Source organism: Halichoerus grypus, chromosome 5 (genome assembly GCF_964656455.1).
Source record: "Halichoerus grypus chromosome 5, mHalGry1.hap1.1, whole genome shotgun sequence".
Lineage (NCBI taxonomy): Eukaryota > Metazoa > Chordata > Mammalia > Carnivora > Phocidae > Halichoerus > Halichoerus grypus.
The window spans coordinates 101,116,524-101,128,877 of record NC_135716.1 but is presented as its reverse complement, the minus strand read 5'-3'; positions in this window follow the sequence as shown (position 1 = coordinate 101,128,877).

The window sequence follows — 12,354 nt, the reverse complement described above, 5'->3', positions numbered from 1 at the left end:
CTGTCGCCCTCATCTCAGCAAAATAACCATGACAGATAAAAATTACAAAATAAGTGACCATTTAAAGTTTCTGCAAATTGTCCTAAGAACATACAGAAAATAAATAAACTGTTTTCAAAAATCTTGGGGTGCCTAGGTGGCTCAGTTGTTAAGCATCTGCCTTCGGCTCAGGTCATGATCCCAGGACCCTGGGATCAAGCCCCACATCAGGCTCCTGCTGAGTGGGGAGCCTGCTTCTCCCTCTCCCACTCCCCCTGCTTGTGTTCCCTCTCTCGCTGTGTCTCTTTCTGTCAAATAAATATATAAAATCTTAAAAAAAAAAAGCTCTACTTAGACCTCATGGCATTTGGAGCCCATGTCTTCCCCCCTCTCCTAGTTAAGGGCTATGGGAGGGTCAGACTGCCAGGATTGTCCATCCTTCCCTGCATTGGCTAACTGCAGGAGGGTGAAGTTGCAGAAGCTAAACTTCAGTCAAGTGCAACTGATAAATTAGGGACTCTTTTCTTCCACTTTGCCCCAGTTTGTAGGGTGAGCAGCCTTTCCCAGATGTGTCAGGGGTGAATACTTTGGCCTCAGTCCCCCCACCCCTCAGCTCACTTATACTGTAGAGGCTCCTCCCTGACAGAAACAGGGGGAGAAGACCAGGGTTAACCACCTCTGTTTAACACCCTGCTTAAACCAGACAGTCATTCCAAGAGAAGTCGGCCATGGCCCATACCCCCAGCTTCAGAACAGAAACTCAGAGATTTTTGCTCGGGGAGAGAGGCAAGCTATAAGAACGCAGAACACCAAAGGTCTCCTCAAGGGAACTGTCTTTATTTGGGACATAGTTTGGGAAAGTTCAAGCCTAAGGATGCTATAAAGAAAGAAAAAAAAAAAAAAATAGAGATTTTCATGCTAAGCCATTAAGATAAAGCTGGTAGTTTCCTGACAGCAACAAATTAATCACAAGCCAGCTACTTTACCAAAGAGAACTAGGAAAAGAGACAGCTAAAAAGAGCTGCCTGTGGTCAGAACAAAAATTGACCTCAAAATACGCATGCAAAGGGACCTAATTTTAACTCAGGTCCAACAATTACATCAAAAACAACAGAGTGCTCAGCTGGCAATTAGTGGAGGCTAACGTGATCCTAACAGAAGCAGACAACATAGCAGAAGATCAAGGAAAGAGACAAAGCTTTGCTAAAACCACTGTCATTCCATGGTTAGTGTGTATATGCTCAAGACTGAACTCTTTGAGGATTGGTATCAGAGGTTTTACACTGTGGGGAAAATAAACTTATGTACCCATAAGTATATACCACTAAATTAGTCCATCCAAGTCAATAAATAAATAACAAGCACAAACAACAGCAAGCCCCAAAGAGAAAGGGATCCATATCCAGAGTAGAAAGCAGTCATTGCGGGGCACCCGGGTTAAGCATTCTACTCTTGGTTTCAACTCAGGCCCGGATATCAGGGGCATGAGATCCAGCCCTACTTCAGGCTCCATGCTCAGCGGGGAGTCTGCTTAAGATTCTCTGTCAGTCTCCCTGCCCCTCCCACTCTCTCTCTCTAAAATAAATAAATAAATCTTAAAAAAAAAAAGAAGAATGCAGTCCTTGCAGCTGCTTGCGTGAGACCTTTGACTCCCACTTACCACTAGACTGTCACTGCTAATGCCAATCTCTGAATGATGCTGCCACACTTAAATACCATTGCTTTCATTTTCAATTATTTCTGCACCCAGTTTTTACCTACCTATATGCTAAGGGTACTGGAATTGGTCAAACATGGTTTAAAAGTTTGTAATATGTTTAAAATGTTTATTTCTCAAGTCATCTATTACCTAAGATAAATTAATCAATTTGAGGGTGAAGAGAAGCAAACATTTCAGTATATTAACCATTATTCCCTCACTTAAATATAACGAGTTGTTTGTAAGCACTACTGATGATGGAACATGTCTCTTTTCATTAAAAAAATATAATTTTAATATTTAATTACAAATCCTAAAAATGTTGGTGGCTACTATGTAATGCAGCAAAAAGATGGCACAGTCCATACAAGCTATGAAAAAAAATTTAAGAACACAATTTGAAACTTTGCATTTACATTCAGTATCTCAATACTGAGGACATTTATGAGAGTAGAAGACAGTGACTGCATATTGAAACTATAATTTGTAGCCTTAAGAGAATTGGGAGTATTTAAAGATATCAAATCTTCGGGAGAATCTTTTATTTTTTATCATTCTTTTGACGCTCTTTCTCCAGGCACCAATACCAAAGGATAAAGAAACACAGTTCAAATGACAGCCACTTCACAAGCTTTGTAAAACTTGTGAAAAATGCATTTCAAAAGAAAGAAAAACTCAAGTTTTTCCCATAAGTATATACCACTGGGTTCTGTTATTATTTTTGTTTTCTCAAGTGAGAAGTTTAAGAAGGGAGCCTGAACAAAATAGACGTACTAGTTTGTGTTATAATTCAAGGGGCTTTATAATGAAAATTAAATGAGATTAGAATATTTAAGTACAAGTTATAAAGCTTTCAAGCAAATGGCTATATTATTAAAATAGAAATTTAAAAAATGATTTCTGTTTCTGACATTCAAAATTTAAATACTCTTTTCTTTTTATATCTTTCCATCTTCTTTACCTCAAATGAATAAGATATTTTGAGACTTTTTTTGTTATATATATTTTTCATGTACAACTTTATTTGATAATTTTCTTTTTTTTTTTTTTTTGAGCTGCCATATAACATAGCAACATATAAACTTTTGATTAAATGTATTTTTTCTAGAAATTAATGAAAGCATTAAGACTCTTATTCTCAGGATTATAATAAAACAGAAAATTTAGTCCCAGCACATTAAAAAAAGGACATCAACTTGATTAATTCATTTTATAAAAATGAAAATATCTGCTGAGATGAAATATTATCTTTTTTGAGTTGAATTTTTATTTCAACTCCCCTTGTGGATTTTCATTTAATAAATAGCTTTAACTTCCAGATTTTTTTTTTTTAAAGATTTTATTTATTTATTTGACAGAGAGATAGAGAGCACAAGTAGGCAGAAAGGCAGGCAGAGGGAGAGGGAGAAGCAGGCTCTCCGCTGAACAGGGAGCCTGATGCGGGGCTCGATCCCAGAATCCTGGGATCATGACCTGAGCCAAAGGCAGCCGTTTAACCGACTGAGTCACCCAGGCGCCCCGATTTTTTGGTTTTTTAATCATTCTTTTAAAATCTTACAAACATGTCTTTATTAGCTAAATATAGTTGGGAAGTCTAAAATGAGTAAAAAGGGATAAATTATTCTGTTTTCAACTATAACCTATTATGTATTTATAGCAAATACCCGGTAGATTCAATTTAAGCTAATCTTAACGAGTGATGAAAGATGAATTCACTTCCTTGTAATGTTGGTTTAGTTTGGTGTCAAAAGCACTAGGACGCAGGGCACCTGGGTGGCTCAGTCGTTAAGCGTCTGCCTTCGGCTCAGGTCATGATCCCAGGGTCCTGGGATCGAGTCGCACATCCAGCTCCCTGCTCAGCGGGAAGCCTGCTTCTCCCTCTCCCACTCCCCTTGCTTGTGTTCCTGCTCTTGCTATCTCTCTCTCTGTCAAATAAATAAATAAAATCCAAAAAAAAAAAAAAAGCACTAGGACGCAAATTCTCAAGGCTTCACATACCAGAAAAAGAGAAACAACTTTTGAAATAGTTTTCAGAAGTCAGAAAGGACACCTATATAACCTTGCCCTATGTGCTTGGCTTGCATAGCAAACACTGAGTAAAAGATTTGATTTCTGTTGTTTCAACTGTTTTGCAATAACAGCCCTTGCCACTAGTAATGTAACACAGACTTCCAAAGTGAATCTGTTTAAGCTACATACTCTCACAGCAGAAATAACTTTTTAAAAGGTACAGTACATGCTCTTTCTAATGGGTTTTTCATAGGACCAGCCTATATACCTTTGTTGTTTAAAACTATATTTTTAGAAGTGACAATACATAACAGGTGTAGAAAGGTGATCAAAATGAATTAAGATGGGTGTTAAAAAAAACATGATAGCGTTTCACTTCTTACTTTTTTCCAGTTTTATTGAAATATAATTGACATATAACACTGTGTAAATTTAAGGTGCACAGCATAATGATTTGTTATAGGTATATATTGCTAAATGATTACTACCATAAGTTTGGTTACATCCATCACCTAAAATGGTTAACAATTTTTTTTTCTTGTGATGAGAACTTCAAGATCTACTGTCTTAGCAACGTTCAAATATACAGCACAATATTGTTAACTACAGTCATTGTGTTGTACGTTACATGCCCCAAACTAATTTATCTTATAACTAGATTTTTGTACCTTTTCACCACTTTCAACCAATTCCCCGAAGACCCCCCAGTCCCCACCTCTGGCAACCACAAATCTGATCTTTGTTTCTATGAATTTTTTTATTTTTTTAAAGATTTCACGTAACTCCATAAGCTAACATTCAAGGAATGAGGTACCCCCAAAACACTGATAAATAAGATAGAGTCAGTCCTAGGAAAAATTAGTAAATTAGTCAAGTGTTTGTTTCTTCTTTCCTTTTATCTTTTTTCCAATTCATCTCTTCCTTGACACATGTTTTGCCATTTTGCTCCATAGCTATTCAAGACTTTCCAGGCATTGCTCTGTCTGGTAGGTGACGTATAATTTTGCCTTTTTTGTAATCTTCCCCATAGATACATACCCATCCGTCATCTATTTCCACAGGCTTGTTAGTGTTTCTAAGGTAAAGTTCATTAATCTAAAAAAATAGTCTGGAAAAATGTGTTAATGGCTATTAATGGCTTACAGTTTGTTCTTCCAAAATAATACAGTTGCTTTTCAAAGAGGTTCTTCTATGAATATGCAGCATTAAGTATAAAGAATAATTATAGCAGTAGAAATTTTACACAGTTAAATAAATGGATTTTTTTTTTTTTTTTTTTGTAAGCTGAGCCTTTTAGCACCTTCTCTGATGACACATACTTTGGAAAGTCCTATAAAATACACCTCTGGTGTTCAAAATGTAACATAATGACTTTTCAGCCACATCCCAAACTTTGAGAGAATATTTAAAAACTTTGGTCTATATCCTATGGATATTCTAGGTACTAGAATCTCATCTGCATTTATTAGGGTCCTAGAGATCCATAGCAATATAGTGAATGTTCTCTTTATATAGAAAGTAGAGGAAGACTTGAGATTTATTGCATATATATGAGAATTATATACTATTTTCCCACACCTTAAGCTTAATACTATATAATACATTAATATCGTATGTAGCAGGTTTCTTATATTTTCTAATTTTTCTCAACATCATTCAACACTTAAACAATGGTACCTAAAGTAAGTTTATTGTCTTTTTCTGCTTTCATTTTCTTGTGTCTGTTAAACTGTTTCTGGATTTTTTTCTGCATTTTTGAAATTACAATGGTTCCTTTTGCAAGCCATGTCCTTTTTATTAGTTCACTTTAGTCACATTCTCATATTCTGAAATCAAAGATCAAACTTTTAAAATATAGTCATTGTTAATTTATTTGTATAATTTTCTTTAGCTCTGCTCTAGAGATTTCCTCTGCTGCAAATGCAGTGGTGAGAATGTCCGCCCCTTTGCTTATTCAGTGAGAGTGACATACCCATGATATTCCCGATAAGGGAAATCTGTGCTCTAAGGCAGCCAACAGAGCCAGCAGGGGAATCCCGGAGCCAGCAGGGGAATCCCGGAGCCAGCAGGGGAATCCCAGTCCCAGCCCGGGGCCTTTCCGGGTTTTCCCTCCTGCCCCGCCGGCGGGGCATGTGAAAGTGCCAAATATACGGAAGTAAAAGCGTATAAATTACCCCCCTTTGTTTGTGTTGGGGGCTCAGAACTTTGGAGATCAATCTCCTCTGAGCCCGCCAGCGTTAAATAAACCTCCTATCCTCCAAGATCTCCAAGTGCCCCTTGGTTCTTCCATCGGGCGATCCAGTCCAGGTTCCATAACATTCCCTCTGTCTCTGAGCTCCACTAGGGTTTCATTAGCGGACTCTGCCTGTTAACCCCGCTTCTTCTGTGTTCCTCCATGAGGTTTTCCTGATAATGAAACAGTGGAGTGATTACTTTCTGTCCCACACATCTGAATTAAGTCTTGGTTTAGAATGGATTTCCCCTTGCAAGAAATATGAATGCAATGATGCCTTTGTGTTACACTATTAAACATGGAAGAAGCATCTCAGGAATTTGTGCTTTAACATTTTCACGTTCACGGTTACACATGCTATCCTTGTCTTTTAAACATATAAAGTTATAAATGCAATAATTATCAGTGAATTTCAAATTCAGTTTCTCCAGTTAAGTAAAAATATATGTATACATTTATACATACATAAAAATAATTAAAATATAACGAGATAGCCCAGGGGCGCCTGGGTGGCTCAGTTGGTTAAGCGTCTGCCTTCGGCTCCAGCTCGGGTCATGATCCTGGGGTCCTGGGATTGAGCCCTGCATTGAGCTCCTTGCTCGGTGGAGAGCCTGCTTCTCCCTCTCCTTCTGCCTGCTGCTCCCCCATGCTTGTGCTCTCTCTCTCTGTCAGATAAATAAAATATTAAAAAAAAACCCATATAGTAGATCATATGGCTATGAATTGTTCTTCCTTTTCACTATCTCAGTAATTTTCAAGATTTTCAAGAAGGTAACATGTTACAAATATTTCAAGATACTTTAATATGAAATATAGCATACATAACCCTTATATATATAGATTTGGACGATACAGATCAGTCAAGGTTTCTTCAAGAATGCAGAAGCCTCTATATATTCCAAGAATAAAAGAGGTCAGAGGAGTCACTACCGACAATTTCAGCCAGCAGTATGAAGACAGATGGTTCTTAATAACTCTCTAGAAAGTTGCTGCAATTTATAAGGATCTTTGGGCAGTCTTCACAAATTTTGTGGTTTGGGCCACAAAAGTGAACAACTGTTATCCAGAAAGCCAACTGTGAACTTCATATCTGTAACTGCCATAGCCACCTCTTCTCTCATTGTATACAAATTTTGTGAGATTTCTTCTCATTGATAAATTTTGGAAGAGAGTAAGTAATGATGAACTTCCAAGAGACCACTCGGGACAAACACACATACAGAAAACTGAACGAAATTGAAATGTCCATACAGCTGAGCAATAAATTAAGCAATCTCCAATTTAAGTACCAGTCAGATAAAAAAAATAAAATAAAAGTAACATTGCCAGCATCCATGAAAGTCATCTCATGCTTCTTCCTAAACTATCCTCTTTTTACCCAAGAAATAATCACAAGCACAACTTTTATAATAATTATTTCCTTACATTTCTTTATTTTTTTACATCTAACACAATAATTTTTAAATACAATAGTTTACATTGTCTAATCTGATCATGATATAATTGGAACCTTAAAGTACGTGTTGTGTCCTGCTCCATTTACTAAGCAGTAAGTTTGTGAGATTTATTCATGTTGCTTTGTGTAGGAGATATTTGTTCATTATTGTCCAGCTTTTTTGTTGTAAAATAGGCATAACATAAAATATACCATCCTGACCATTTTTAAGTGTACAGTTCAATGGTAGTAAATGCATTCATAATGTTATGCTATCATCACCACCATCTTTTTCCATAATATTTTTATCTTGTAAAGCTGAAACTCTGTACCATTAAACAGTAACTCCCTATTTTCCTCTCCCCAGCCCCTTAATCCACACGGAAAAAGCATTTAACAAAATTCCAGTATACTGGAGAACTGAAAGGTTTTATACAAGACAAGGATATGGCAAGAATGCCTGCTGTCATCAATTCTATTCAATATAATACTAGTAGTTCTGCCAGAGCAATTTGGCAAGAAAAAGAAATAAAAGGCATCCAAATTGGAAAGGAAAAAAAATACAATTATCTCTGTTTGCAGATGATGTGATCTTATATGTAGAAAACCCTAAAGATTCCACCAAAAAAACAAACACAAAAACAAAACTGTCAGAACAAATGAATTCAGCAAAGTAGTAGGATTCAAAATCAGCACCCCAAAACTAGTTGCATTTCTATACACACAAGAGTTCTTCAGTTCTCCAGTATAACCACCATTATATTTTGTGTCTTTATGATTTTGACTATTCTTAAGTGCCTCATATAGTGGAATCGTAGAGTATTAGCCTTTTTATGACTGGCTTATTTCCCTTCGCATTATGTCCTCAAGGTTCATCCATGTTGTCACATACTGCAGAATTTCCTTCATTTTTAAAGCTGGATAATATTCCATTGCATGCATATACAGCATTTTCTTATAGATTCATCCAGCAATGGACCCTTGGGTTGCTTCCACATTTTAGCTATTGTGAATAATGTTGCTATAAACATGAGTATACAAATATCTCTTTGAGAACCTGCTTTAAATTCTATTGGGTATATACCCTAAAGTGGAATTGCTGAATCATATGATCATTCTATTTTTAATTTTTAAGGAACTACCATATTGTTTTCCACAGTGGCTGTATCATTGTACATCCTAACGACAGTGTACAAGGTTTTCAATTTCTACACATCCTCACCAATATTTGTTGTTCTCTGTTTTTTGGTAGGAACCATCCTAATGGTGTAAGGTGATGATCTCATTCTAGTTTGGACTTACATTTCCTTAATATTTAGTGATGTTGAACATCTATTGTTGTGCTTATTGGCCTTTTGTATGCCTTCTTTAGAGAAATTTCTATTCAATTCCTTTGCCCATTTTTGAATAGGGTGGTCTGTTTTTTGGGGTCTTTTTGTTTGTCTTTTGTTTGTTTCTTTGTTTTTGTTATTGTTGTTTCTGTTGTTGAGATTTGGGGGTTCTCTATATATTCTGGATATTAATCTTTTACCAAATATATGATTTGCAAATATTTTCTACCATTGTGTTGTCTGCCTTTTTATTTTGTAGATAGTGTCTTTGGATGCACAATTTTTAAAGAATTTTTCATAAAGTTCAATCTATCTGTTTTGATTTTGATGCCTGTGCCTTTTATGTCATATCCAAGAAAGCATTGCCAATACCAATGTCCTGAAATTTTACCCTATATTTTCCTCTAAGAGTTTATAGTTTTAGGTCTTCCATTTAGGTCTTTGATCCACTTGGAGTTTATTTTTGTATATGTTGTTAGGGAAGAGTCCAACTTCATTCTTTTGCATGTGGATATCCAGTTTTTCTAGCACCATTTACTGACAGTCCTTTCTTCGTTGAATATCTTGGTATCTTTGTCAAAAATCATTTTTTTTTTTTAAAGATTTTATTTATTTATTTGACAGAGAGAGACACAGCGAGAGAGGGAACACAAGCAGGGGGAGTGGGAGAAGGAGAAGCAGGCTTCCCGCGGAGCAGAGAGCCCGATGTGGGGCTCGATCCCAGGACGCTGGGATCATGACCTGAGCCGAAGGCAGACGCTTAACAACTGAGCCACCCAGGCGCCCCTGTCAAAAATCATTTGACTCTATATGTAAGAGTTTATTTCTGGGTTCTCTGTTCTGTTCTTTTGGTATCTTTGTCTGTGTTTATGCCAGTATCACACTGTTTTGGTTTCTGTAGATTTGAAGTAGGTTTTGAAATCAGAAAGCGTGAGTCCTCCAGGTTTGTTCTTTTTCAAGATAGTTTGGGCCATGAAGGGTTACTTGAGATTCCATATGAATTTTATGATGGGATTTCTTTATTTCTGCCAAAATCATCATTGGGATTTTGATAGGGATTGTATTGATTCTGCAGATTGCTTTAAGTAGTATTGACATCTTAGCAATATTAAGTCTTCCAATCCATGAACATGAGATATGTTTCTATTTATTTGTGTCTTTAATTTCTTTCAGCAATTTTTTTGTGGTTTTCACTGTACAAATCTTTTACTTCCTTGGTAAATTCCTGAGTATTTATTCTTTTTGATACTATTCTTTACTGAGCTGTTTTCTTAATTACTTTTTCAAATTGTTTATTATTGGTGTATAGAAATGCAACTAGTTTTGGGGTGCTGATTTTGAATCCTACTACTTTGCTGAATTCATTTGTTCTGACAGTTTTGTTTTTGTGTTTGTTTTTTTGGTGGAATCTTTAGGGTTTTCTACATATAAGATCACATCATCTGCAAACAGAGATAATTGTATTTTTTTTCCTTTCCAATTTGGATGCCTTTTATTTCTTTTTCTTGCCAAATTGCTCTGGCAGAACTACTAGTATTATATTGAATAGAATTGATGACAGCAGGCATTCTTGCCATATCCTTGTCTTGTATAAAACCTTTCAGTTCTCCAGTATTAAAAATGTTAGTTGTGGGCTTTTCACATATGGCTTTTATTATGTTGATCTAGTCTTCTTCTATTCCTAGTCTGTTGAGTGTTTTTATTATGAAAGGATGTTGAATTTTGTTAAATGCTTTTTCCGTGTGGATTAAGACAGCTTATTTTAAGATCATTGTAGATTCACATGCAACTGTAAGAAATAATAAGAGATCCTGCATGTATTTCCCCTAGTTTATAGCAATAATCTTGCAACTGGAATAATATTTTGAATATATCATTATGTTTTTATCTTCCACATTCTGTGTATATGTTTTTGCCATTAATTCAAGATGTCTACCTACTTTCGAATCAGGGAGAGAGAGATGGAAATAGGTAGAGAAGCCAGGAGAATTGTTAAACTAGGAAAGAAATAAAAAGAAGTAGTTATTGACTCAACACTAACATTATAAATAGAACTTTGAAGCAAGACATGATCTTTAAAGTTTTACCTGAAAAGTGGACTTACTAAATTTACTCATTGTGATTAATATATTAGGGTCAAATTTAATGAGCTAACATGAAATTTACATAAGAGTGTTCCTCAAAATACAGGAATTGGGAGGAAGTTATTGTGCCCTTTCTGGCCCCTTTTCCCCTGGGGGAAAAAAAAAGAACTAGAAAAGACAGACTGATAAGTGTGTTTCTTCTCTCCACTCTCTTGCTTTTGGCTGAAGGAAAGTTTTAGGTGAAATGAAGGGAATATAGAGGACATGAGATTTTTGCATCAGTGTAATTGGAATCTATAAAGAAATAGCTTTCATTCTTTTTTTTTTAAGATTTTATTTATTTATGAGAGACAAAGAGAGGAAGAGGCAGAGGGAGAAGCAGGCTCCCTGTGGAGCAAGGAGCCCAATCCAGGACTCGATTCCAGGACCCTGGGATCACAACCTGAGCCGGAGGCAACACTTAACCAACCGAGCCACTCAGGCGCCCCTAGCATTTCATTTTTTTTTTTTTTTTTAAGATTTTATTTATTTATTTGACAGACAGAGAGATAGAGCATGAACACAAACAGGAGGAGTGGGAGAGAGAGAAGCAGACTCCCCGCTCAGCAAGGAGCCCGATATGGGGCTCGATCCTAGGACCCTGGGATCATGACCTGAGCCAAAGGCAGACACTTAATGACTGAGCCACCCAGGCGCCCCTAGCATTTCATTCTTAATAGTAACCTGGGATAGCTTCTTCATAGTTATCTCAAAGTTAATTTGGTAGTATAGGATGTAGAGTGAAGGCAGCTATTAAATCATTTTCAGGAGTCACCATCAAATTCTCTTTTGGCATGAATTAGACCCAAATTTTCTCAAATGCTTCCAATTAATAATACAGAAAATAGCAGACATTAAAACCACCAGAAGTGCTTGAGGCCAGCTAAGACAAGGATCAAATGAAACAGCCTATGCTAGAAGATGGAAGCAGTGACTGCCTGGAACATGAGAGAGAGCTGGTTAATGCTTAGAACATGTGACAGCTAGAGCAAGGCCAAGTCAGCCATGGAGTACATTAGTCCTGCATAAAGACAGGAGGTCACAGATTTCACCATTCACAGATTCAGCAGCAAACCCCTGCCAAAGGCTTGTGATCGAGACCATTGATATCTTAGTGGTTACCAGTTCACAGAGTAAATCAGACCAGTGACTCTACAGCAGAGATCAGGCAACATGAGGACTCTGTGAGGTCTGAGGTTCTCTCTTTTGCTGTTAATAGGACATAGAAGTCAATATTCCACATCACCCTGCAGAGGAGCAGAGAGACAGAGATATGACTCAGAGAATAAACATTGCTTAGACCAACCTTTAAAATAAATGTGTTAAGCGTCTGCCTTCCGCTCGGGTCATGATCTCAGGGTCCTGGGATCGAGCCCCACATCGGGCTCCCCGCTCCGCGGGAAGCCTGCTTCTCCCTCTCCTACTCCCCCTGCTTGTGTTCCCTCTCTGGCTGTGTCTGTCTCTGTCGAATAAATAAATAAAATCTTAAAAAAAAATAAAATAACATAATTGTGTTTAATGGACTGGAGTAAAATTTAGTATTC